This window comes from Lactuca virosa, chromosome 8, assembly GCF_052849685.1.
Source record: "Lactuca virosa cultivar CGN04683 chromosome 8, Lactuca_virosa_CGN04683_v6, whole genome shotgun sequence".
NCBI lineage: Eukaryota > Viridiplantae > Streptophyta > Magnoliopsida > Asterales > Asteraceae > Lactuca > Lactuca virosa.
Window position 1 is genome coordinate 309,600,979 of NC_136433.1, and position 12,653 is coordinate 309,613,631.

A 12,653-nucleotide genomic window follows, 5' to 3' on the forward strand; every position below is an offset into this window, starting at 1 on the left:
AAGATCAACTGTAACATCCATAAAATTCATGAAAAAATTTAAACTTTTAAAAACATCCCACAAATCATTATCGTTTACAATTTAGTTTTCAAAACATGTTTAATATCAAAGTTTTTCTAAAATCATAAATCAAAACACAAGCAGGTGCACGATCACACCTTTGCCTTCCCGCGATCATCTGAGGTACCTGAAACATGACCCAAAACTCTAAGCCCAAAGCTTAGTGAGTTCCCCCAAAATACCAACACCACACATAATCATAACAAGAACAACAAACAACATGCATACTGAGCCTTCAGTCTGACTGGAACGCGTCACCGGCCTACAGTCTACTGGTACGCTCACAGAACCTACAACATGACTGGTACGCCATACCGGGCTTACTGGGTCTATTGGCCTTCAGCACAAAGTAGGACCGCCTCAAGCCAACACATGATCACATATCAACATATCATATCAAACCCTAGCTAGTATACACAAGCATTCATACAGATCTAACAGATCACTAAGCATAACATCATCCCATATTCCAGGATACAGATCTAACAGATCACTACAACATGTAACATGCGATAAATCAGGATAACAATCCAAAAGGGCCGGCGTTGGTGCCTTCGACCCAAAAGTACAGTGAGGAAAACTCACCTCGCAGACTGAACATAACTGATGAGATCCGACTCTGATTCTCAACTCTCTAACCGATACCTATTTCCACCAAGTGACCAACTCCTTCAAAATCCCAAAATACCCTCAAGGTCTAATTTGGTCAAAGTCAAAGGTCAAGGTCAACAGTCGATGTTGACACAACACGTCGTGTTCCCCTTGGCCACGCTGTGTTCAAAGCAGTCGGGAAAACCTCAGCCAACACGCCGTGTTGACTTGCAAACACGTCGTGTTTGCATGGGTTCCAACAACTTAATATATTCAGCTGCCTCTTCGACTCCAGGAGCTCCAAAGCTCAGATCTAGGCCAAAATGTGATTAAAAAGGATAAAGTTTCCAAATTTATCCATTGGGACTACCAAAAAGGTCTAAAACCCAAACCATAAAGCTTTATAATGCAAGGGCTTAACCAATACACACTTAATCCTTAAGGTCTGAAGTCCACCTTTTCATGAAGTGATTCTAACATCTAAACCATCCCAAAGGTTGGTGATTTTTAGACATACATGTCCAATGCAATGCTTGAACCCATATTAGGTAAAAATGAGGTTTTATGACCTAATCTCTATGCATGGCATCAAAACTTGATTATATACCAGATCCAAGACACTACTAGGTCACCTTGACCTGGAGATTCATAAAGTTGCAAACTTTATGAGATCTAACCATTTCAACATTCAAGAACAAGAAGAAAAAGGGACAAAACTGAAGATCTAACAACTTAAATGATAAAAACCGGTTCTTGGACACTTATAAAGGTCCATAAGAGTGGCAAACTGAAGAATGGGGCTTGCTTGCTGGATCTTTGCTTCCTTCTTCCACCTTCTTCCTTCTTTAGCTTCAAAAACACCAAACTAGCTTGAACAATGGGAAGGAATGATGATTAGGGTTTCTTTCAGGGCCTGAGAGGCTAATGGGGGCTGAGGGTGAACAAACTCTAACCTCAATATTCGTTTAAATAGGGAGAAAAACCCGAAAAATTAGGGTTTCTTTCCAGCCATCAACACGCTGTTTTCCAAGAGGTACATGTCGTGTTGCCCAAAATGAAACCCACACTTTGGCATATCTGGACACACCGTGTTGGTGCCTCCAAAACACCGTGTCCAATCCTCAATTATATGCAAGGGTGTTACAACTTGACCAATTTGACATAAAAAAGAATTATAGGGATGAATTTAGAAGTACCTGAACATCAAGATGTTACAATTCTCCCCCACTAGAACTAGACTTCGCCATCGAATTCTGTTGCAGTGAATAAATCCGGATAATCCTCCCACATCTCAGTCTCTGGCTCCCAGGTCCACTCGGAGCCTCTCGGGTGCTGCCACCACAACTTTACAAAAGGTACTTCCTTGCTACGCAAAACCTTCATCTTCCTATCCAAGATATCTACCGGCCTCTCAACATAGTTTAGGCGCTCATCAACCCAAATATCATCCAAGGAAACCACTGCATCCTCATCCAATATGCACGTTCGCAGGTGCGAAACATGGAAAGTGCTGTGAATTTGACTGGTCTCCTCAGGAAGCTCCAATCTGTAAGCAACCTTGCCAACCCTGGAAATAAACCGAAAAGGCACGATACCGGGGCCCCAATTTCCCCCTCTTCCTGAAGCGTAGCACACCTTTCCAAGGTGAGAACTTCAGTAATACCATGTTGCCGACCTGAAACTCCAACTCAGATCAACAACGGTCGGCGTAGCTCTTCTGCCAACTCTGAGCGGTCTGCAGTCTCTGTCTGATATGCTGAATTAGCTCTGTGGTATGAAGGATCATTTTGGTCCACCCCATAACCTTGTGAACAACCTCGCCCCAACAAAACGGGGTACGACATCTCCTCCCATACAAGAGCTTGAAAGGCGGAGCACCAATGCTGGAGTGATAACTGTTGTTGTAGGAGGACTCCGTAAGAGGTAGGTAGGAATCCCAACTCCCACCGAAATCGATAACACTGGCCCACAACATATCCTTAAGGGTCTGTATCATCCACCCACTCCTCATGGAACTTCTACCAAAAATGGGAGGTGAATCGAACATCACGGTCTGAAACAATGGAGACATGAATCCCATGGCGAACAACGATCTCGCGAACATACACATCGGCCAGCTTCTTGGCCGAAGAACTCTCCCGAATTGCCAGAAAGTGGACACTCTTGGTCAATCGATCCACGATGACCCAAATAGCATCAAAACCCTTTGCCGTCTTCGGAAACTTGGTGATAAAATCCATCAAGATCTGCTCCTATTTCCACATGGGAACCTCTAGAGGCTGAAACTTGCCATGCGGCCTCTGATGCTCAGCCTTGACCATCCTGCAGGTCATGCATCTCTCCACATACCAGGCTATCTCTCTCTTCATACACGACCACCAATAGCTTAATCTCAGATCCCGGTACATGTGACATCCCCATTTTTCATGGCCAGAAAAGACCGATTTTGTTTATGCTTTATAAAAAATCAGAGTACCTCTTTTAATAAAAATGTTGCAGAATTTGTTCTCAGAAAAACATGATAAATACGTTATCAAAGCATTTCCGAAGAAATGTATTTTTATCCATTTTAAAACATTTGGGATGTCATCGGCAAGACAGAAACATAAGCATAAACAGAACTTACATTCATTTACACTAGTGCTCTACATCTCTTTTAAATCTCTCAGTGTAAAGTAGCTTCATATCGACACATGTGATGCAAATAAGCTTGAGTGGGTCAGGTTGGGAAACCTGGTGAGTACATAGGGTTTTCAACCCACAATAATCTAATTATTATGTTTAAACATCAAACAATCAACCCAATTACCCATCCCCGTTATCTTCTTTACTCGTAAGGATCTACCCTAAGACAGTTATTCCTCGTTCATTCATTCCTAAGGATTATCCTAAGGAATAGGCACGAAGTCCATCGTTGTCAATGACACAGTTGTCAAGCACGGCTGCTAATATTATCATTTAGGCGCATCTGCCATAATTGTGACATTCTCTATGAGGCGCAACCGCCGGTATTGTCCTTTAGGTGCAACTGTCATGGTTATGATGTTCTCTATTAGGCACAGCCGCCGATACTATCCTTAGAGCGCAGCTGCTAGGATGTTTAGAGTACATCGTAGATTATAAACATCTACATGTTGTGGCGCAGCTGCGAATGCTCATCTATAGGGTACTAAGTCCATTGATGCCAATGTTCACCTATAAGGCACTATGTCCATACTACTAATATTCCTCTATATCAGCTTTCATCATTAATCTACCCATGTTTTACCCAACATATTTTGTAGATATAAATACATATACAGTTTAAACCATTAAAACATGTATAAAATCATTCATCCAACGTAGATAGCAAGTATACAGATAATATGCACACATAACACGTAATTTATATAATATACTTCATATCTATGTGTAAGATGAAAGTAACTATACACTCACTTGATAAGGTGGTGACTCGGTACTCGGACATCCCTTCGTTTACTTTAAAATAATTTCCTTCGACAAAACCTAGTATTATTACCACTAGATTTTAGTCTAATATTTACCGTGACTAATTATTTGTCTTATTATTATTATTATTATTATTATTATTATTATTATTATTATATAAGCGTTTAAAGAATACTTTCCAACCACTATGTACAGACAGGGGCCAGACATAAAACACCGGAGGGCAGGACCATTTTTGCATATAGCACTTCTGAAATCCAACAACCCTATGCGACCCTTTAAACCAGATTCCCCGTACCGCGAGTAGTTAAAAAGATATTATAACGACACTTATATAAGTCATAATAATAGCTCAAATATTTATTATAAGTTCATAATAACAATACTAATTTTAAATATAAGCTATATTAAAATAGGTAAGCATAACTTACTTACAAGGGGGTTTTAGCTAGGAGTCGGGCTTTGTAGGGGCAGGACTTCGTCGCTGAATCTTTCTAAGAAAGATTCGTGCAACGCTTCAGCGCTCACCTTACTATACTAAAACTACAGAAAGAGAAGTCGAATCACGAGGGACCGAAATTCTCGGGGGATAAGAAGAGAAAGACTCTTGAATCAAGAGAATGGTGCAAGAAATATGAGAGCCCAAGCCTCTTATTTATAGTAATTGAATTTACAAAAACTACCCTCCATAATTACATAATGACCTTATAGTTATATAAACGACTAAACACCCTTCCATAATTCTATTTTAAATAGATTTAACGATATTTGTACTAAACAAATGTCGAAATTACTCAACACTAGTCTTATAATAACCGCATCGTCGATACCTTTCTAATGATATATACAGTTGTATATATATGTGTACGTATATATGATTTATACTTTATTTTAATACGTAAATATGCTATTATAATTTGTAACTCGTTCATATGAACTCCATTTTTGACGTTCTTTATATCCACGCGTTGGTATTTACGAGTAATACAACTTTCATTTAGACGCCGTCAGCTAATTCTCATTCTATCTCAGATTTACAAAACTGTATCGAATTTATCGTGCTCGAAGAGTAGGGACCAAGTTTCGTCCATATCTTTAACATACGAGCTCTACTCTCGACATTCTTTATATACACGCGTAGGTAAAAACAAGATCTAAAACTTTCATTTAGACTCCGTCGGCTAATTCTCGACCGATCTTAAATTTAACAGTATGAGGAGATTATACTGTTAAATGTCCGCGTAAAATTCATAACTTCTACATACGGACTCCGTTTTCGTTTGTCTTTTTACCGTTGAGTTCCTATTAATGATATCTTCAACTCTCATTTAGGTCGCGTAGGTCAAAAACCGCTCGAACTAAAATTCGAGTTTCGGGCCGTGCACTGCTATGCCAAATCTTAGAAAATTCATAACTTCCTCATACGAAGTCAGATTTGGGCGTTCTTTTTTTGTATGTTCTCGGTTTAACGTATACTACAAATTTTGTTTAGATCAATAAGGCTAAAAAATCTTCTACCATAAATTCACTATTTACGTCTCCCGGTGCCGTGCCGGTTTTGCCGTAAAACTTCGACGAGCCATAACTTCTTCGTTATAACTCAGATTTCGGCGTTCTTTATATGTACGGAACCCTTGTAACATATATTACAACTTGGTTAAGATTAATCCTTCTAAATAATCTTCCATCAAAAACTCATTTTTGATGCTCATCGTCTCTAAATTGACTAGCCCGGATCTGCGGGCGTTACAATTATCTTCCCCTTAGGATGATTACGTCCCGAAATCATCAACAAAACAGGGTTGTATAATGACTCCGTACGTTATCTCTTTATCCTAGGTAATAATCGTAACTTCTATGTTCCTTCGAATGAGTACTTAATTCTTGGACTTCTCGACTGCAGGCGGTGCTCGATCTTGCACTTGCTCCCTATCTCACGTTAGACTCCAAATTATGATCTTCAAGTCACAATCTCGATCCTCACTGGATACAAACTTAAGATAAGTTTTTTTATTACTACAATGGAACGATGTATCATATTCTAATGACCTATCATCGTATGTTGCAACGCTTAGACTCAAGTCTCTTAGAGTCAAATTCCATAATGGAATATACTTTCCTTCATGTTCTAATGTGATATAATCACATTTTAACCTGTAGCATTTCTATCTACTAGCTTTTTTAACAACAGTCACGATACTTCTATTGATCGCTTTGATTATCTTTCACTTTAATCTTCTAGCTTAAGTCGGATGCTACATCAAACTTGGTTCTCTGAACCACGTAACATACTCATCTTAGTCGGACTCGATATGATATGACCACTAGGGTCGGAATAACAACAATCTTCTTAGTCATTACCGAAACGATGGTAATGACATACATGAACAAAACGGAATCAATTACTAGCTTCTTGGTAACCTTGTGACTTTCCCTGATCCAAGTGTGAGTCCTGTGCTTCCTGTAATATAGGCCTCTACTACCATTCACACCTACTCATACTCGTCCCAAGTATTGTCTCGCAGCTTTCCAAGTTACTATCACAAAAACAATTTTAACACATAAAAATGTGTCCAATCAATCATAAAATTTTCCCTAGACTCTACTAGGACTTCTTCCATGCGTATCTTCAATCATCAATTCTACTTCAACTCGGTTGGTGATGGAAATGTCAGACGATGGGATAACTTCATGGATTATACCAAAAATCTTACTTTCTGCAAATCGAAAGTTTACTTCTCCCGTACTAGACGTATTATTTATTAGATGCATTCTAAAGGCAAGATACCATTCTTATGATATCTTCCGATAAGTACCATTCAGTATCGTAAGCCTTCTCATTTCCTCCATTTACTCAATTCACTACAAGTCTTCACCATGATGTTCTGTACACCAAAGCAATCGTTTGGTGTATTGAGACGAGAATAAAGATAGAGGAAGGTTTAGACGCGTATTCCTCCTTATTACCTCAAAAAATTATATGCCAGTTCTAATATCGTAATTAAACGTTTAGAAATCTGAACACATAAAATTTCCAGATCCGGTCGGCAACAGACCATAGATCTGATCAAACGATAGCATAAAGCATCACAAATTATTAAGCACATAAAAGCATCTTAGGCATCTTCCCTAATTAAGCTAGTGTTTATGTCTATTCAGGCGTACTTTCTAAAATATATTAGACACACTCCTCACGATCATCGCTTAGCATTCTAAGTTTAAGTCTAGAAATAAATCCTTATTCCTTGTTCGCTTAAACTAATGCTCTGAACCAACTGTAACATCCCCATTTTTCACGGCCAGAAAAGACCGATTTTGTTTATGCTTTATAAAAAATCAGAGTACCTCTTTTAATAAAAATGTTGCGGAATTTGTTCCCAGAAAAACATGATAAATACGTTATCAAATCAATTCCGAAGAAATGTATTTTTATCCATTTTAAAACATTTGGGATGTCATCGGCAATACAGAAACATAAGCATAAACAGAGCTTACATTCATTTACACTAGTGTTATACATCTCTTTTAAAACTCTCAGTGTAAAGTAGCTTTATATCGACACCTGTGATGCAAATAAGCTTGAGTGGGTCAGGTTGGGAAACCTGGTGAGTACATAGGGTTTTCAACCCACAATAATGTAATTATTATGTTTAAACATCGAACAATCAACCCAATTACTCATCCCCGTTATCTTCTTTACTCGTAAGGATCTACCCTAAGAATTAGCTATTCCTCGTTCATTCATTCCTAAGGATTATCCTAAGGAATAGGCACGAAGTCCATCGTTGCCAATGACACAGTTGTCAAGCACGGCTGCTAATATTATCATTTAGGCGTAGCTGCCATAATTGTGACATTCTCTATGAGGCGCAACTGCCGGTATTGTCCTCTAGGTGCAACTGCCATGGTTATGATGTTCTCTATTAGGCACAGCCATCGGTAGTATCCTTAGAGCGCAGCTGCTAGGATGTTTAGAGTACATCATAGATTATAAACATCTACAGGTTGTGGCGCAGCTGCGAATGCTCATCTATAGGGTACTAAGTCCATTGATGCCAATGTTCACCTATAGGGAACTATGTCCATACTGCTAATATTCCTCTATATCAGCTTTAATCATTAATCTACCCATGTTTTACCCAACATATTTTGTAGATATAAATACATATACAGTTTAAACCATTAAAACATGTATAAAATCATTCATCCAACGTAGATAGCAAGAATACAGATAATATGCACACATAGCACGTAATTTATATAAAATACTTCATATCTATGTGTAAGATAAAAGTAACTATGCACTCACTTGATAAGGTGGTGACTCGGAACTCGGACAACGCTTCGTTTACTTTAAAATAATTTCGTTCGACGAAACCTAGTATTATTACCACTAGATTTTAGTCTAATATTTACCGTGACTAATTATTAGTCTTATTATTATTATTATATAAGCATTTAAAGAATACTTTCCAACCACTATGTACAGACAGGGGCCAGACATAAAACACCGGAGGGCAGGACCATTTTGGCATATAGCACTACTGAAATCCAACAACCCTATGCGGCCCTTTAAACCAGATTCCCCGTACCGCGAGTAGTTAAAACGATATTATAACGACACTTATATAAGTCATAATAATAGCTCAAATATTTATTATAAGTTCATAATAACAATACTAATTTTAAATATAAGCTATATTAAAATAGGTAAGCATAACTTACTTACAAGGGGGTTTTAGCTAGGAGTCGGGCTCTGTAGGGGCAGAACTTCGTCGCTGAATCTTTCTAAGAAAGATTCGTGCAGCGCTTCAGCGCTCACCTTACTATACTAAAACTACAGAAAGAGAAGTCGAATCACGAGGGACCGAAATGCTCGGGGGATAAGAAGAGAAAGACTCTTGAATCAAGAGAATGGTGCAAGAAATATGAGAGCCCAAACCTCTTATTTATAGTAATTGAATTTACAAAAATTACCCTCCATAATTACATAATGACCTTATAGTTATATAAACGACTAAACACCCCTCCATAATACTATTTTAAATAGATTTAACGATATTTTTACTAAACTAATGTTGAAAGTACTCTACACTAGTCTTATAATAACCGCATCGTCGATACCTTTCTAATGATATATACATTTGTAAAATTCATAACTTCTACATACGGACTCCGTTTTCGTCTGTCTTTTTACCGTTGAGTTCTTATTAATGAGATCTTCAACTCTCATTTAGGTCGCGTAGGCCAAAAACCGCTCGAACTAAAATTCGAGTTTCGGGTCGTGCACTACTATGCCAAATCTTAGAAAATTCATAACTTCCTCATACGAAGTTAGATTTGGGCGTTCTTTTTTTTGTATGTTCTCACGTATACTACAAATTTTGTTTAGATCACTAAGGCTAAAAAGTTTTCTACCATAAATTCACTATTTACGTCTCCCGATGCCGTGTCGGTTTTGCCGTAAAACTTCGACGGGCCATAACTTCTTCGTTATAACTCGGATTTCGGCGTTCTTTATATGTACGGAACCCTTGTAACATATATTACAACTTGGTTAAGATTAATCCTTCTAAATAATCTTCCATCAAAAACTCATTTTTGATGGTCATCGTCTCTAAATTGACTAGCCCGGATCTGCGGGCGTTACAGTAAATCTTGGTGGCCCCTGGATGAATAAAAAAACGAAACTTATAAGCCTCCTCCAATACAATCTGTCTGACCGTACCAGACAGCGGAACCCAGACCCGATCACATCGGGTCAACAATCCACGACTATCCAAGACGAATATGACAATCTCTCCCATGATCCACTCTTTCTTCCAATTCTATTCCCGAACAACCTCAGCCTGTGCCTCCCTGATCAATTCCAGAAGCAGGGAATCCACTGATATCCTCATACACGACACCCCAACTGAAGATCCAACCGACTTGCGGCTCAATGCATTTGCCACAACATTTGCTTTACCTGGATGGTAAAGGATATCGCAATCATAATCCTTGACTACGTCCAACCTCCTGCGCTGCCTCATGTTCAGGTTCGGCTGACCCATAATATGCCTCATACTCTTGTGATCCGTGTAGATAATACATCGGACCCCATAAAGATAGTGTCTCCAAATCTTTAGGACAAAAACCACCGCCCCCAACTCCAAATCATGAGTGGGATATCGCGTCTCGTGCAGCTTTAGTTGCCGCGAAGCATAAGCAATCAACCGTCCTCATGCATGAGGACTACCCCCAAACCAGTGATGGAAGCATCACAAAATACCACAAAATCCTCAATGCCAGCCGGGGGGTCCACACCGTGGCCTCACACAACCTCTGCCGAAGAGTCTCAAGTGTTAACTGCTGCTCAGGGCCCCATCGGAAATCCATCCCTTTCCTCGTTAGACGAGTGAGGGGTACCGCAATCTTGGAGAAATCCTGAATGAATCTCCGATAGTACCCAGTCAAATCCAAGAAACTCCTGATGTCTGAGGGAGACTTCGGAACCTCCCACTGCATAAAGGCCTCGCCCTTGGCCGAATCGACCAAAATCCTATCCTGATTAATGAGGTGCCTAAGGAATTGGACCTCTCATAACCAGAACTCGCACTTCGAGAACTTGGCATAGAGCCGTTCTCATCTCAAAACACCCAGAAGGTCGTGAAGATTCTCTTCATGCTGCTCCCTGTTCTTGGAATACACCAAGATATCATCGATAAACACAATAACGGAATGATCGAACATCGGCTTGCATACCTGATTCATCAAATACATAAACACAGCAGGCGCATTGGTGAGCCTAATTGACATCACCACGAAATCGTAATGCTCATAACGAGTCCGGAACACGGTCTTCTCCGCGTCCTCCTCCCTCATTCTAACCTGATGATACCCAGACCTTAGATCTATCTTGGAGAACCAAGTTGCACCCTGCAACTGATCGAAGTGGTCATACATCCGCGGGAGGGGATAACGGTTTTTCACCGTTAACTTGTTCAACTCCCGATAATCATGGCACATTCAGTGCGAACCATCCTTCTTCTTGACGAATAATATCGGCGCACCCCATGGAGAACTGCTCGGTCTGATGAACTCCTTTCCTAGCAGCTCTTGCAGCTGAGATGACAACTCTTGCATCTCAGGAGGTGCCAAACGGTATGACGCCTTGGCAATCGGGGCCACACCTGGCACAAGGTTAATCCTGAACTCGACCTACCTCTCAGGAGGCACACCGAGTAACTCCTCCGGGAATACATCAGCAAACTCCCTGACCACTGGAACCTCTGAAACAGAATTATGATCCCTAACATGTGTATGCACCACATAAGCCAAGTAGCTCGCACACCCATGCTAAATATACTGTCGAGCCCTGGCCGCTGAACAAAACCTTGAACCCATACTAGTGCCCTATCCATAGATAACCAGTTCCCCCCAACTAGGGTCCGAACTACCATGCGCTGGCCCTAACAATCAATCATAGCATCGAACCAGCTCAGCCAATCCACACCCACAATCACATAAACATCCCCCATAGGAATAGGGATCAGTTCGATCAGGTAAGGCACTCCGAAGATCTCCAATATGCAACCTTGATACACCGATGACGCAGAAACCCTGTGTTCATTGGCGATAGAAACCCGGAACAGACACTCTAACTCCCCAATAGACATATGAAACTCTCTGCTGAACGAATAAGATACAAAGGACCGACTTGCACCCGAGTCAAACAACACAAGAGCAGGAAAAGAGCTCACTAGGAACATACCTAACAGAGGTACATATATATATATATATATATATATATATATATATATATATATATATATATATATAAAAGCATAACACAAAACATAATCAACAAGATAACAGATAGAAACATACCAGTCACAAAATCTGGAGCTGCTCTGCCCTCCTCGACAGTGACCTGAAAAGCGCGACCTTGAGATCTCGGGGGCTCCACCCTCCCTTGGCGCCCATCTGTAATCCTTAAAGTAGCTGGAGCCCGGTCCTGCACCGACTTGGTAGTAAGTAATGGACAGTTGACCTTCATATGGCCAACCTGATCACAATGATAGCAAATCCTGGTACTTAGAGCTGGGGCCAGCCGGCGACAATCCCTAGCATAGTTCCCCTATTTGCCACATTTATGGTACACACCTCCTGATCGACAAGCCCTGTCATGAACCTTACCACACTTCCCACAAGTATGGCCTCTCTGACCCCCAGATCTAGAATCAGTGGCCTTGAACCGCTTCGGCACTGGCTGCAAATGCGCCGCGGCTGGTCTCTGCTCTCTTGTCTGTAGCTCTACCTCAATCTCACGCCGTCTTGCAGCCTCCTTCATCTCCAACAAAGAATCATATTGCTGGGTGGAAACAAACTGCCTGATATCCGTCTTGAGCATGCTCAAGTAATGGGTCATCTGAGCCTGCTTTGAAGCAAACTCAGGACAAAACATGGCCCTCTCTGTAAACATCCTGGTGATCTCCGTCAATGACTCCATCCCCTGCCTCAGGTCCAAAAACTGTTGGGCCAACCTCTAGCCCTCCACCCGCGACACATAT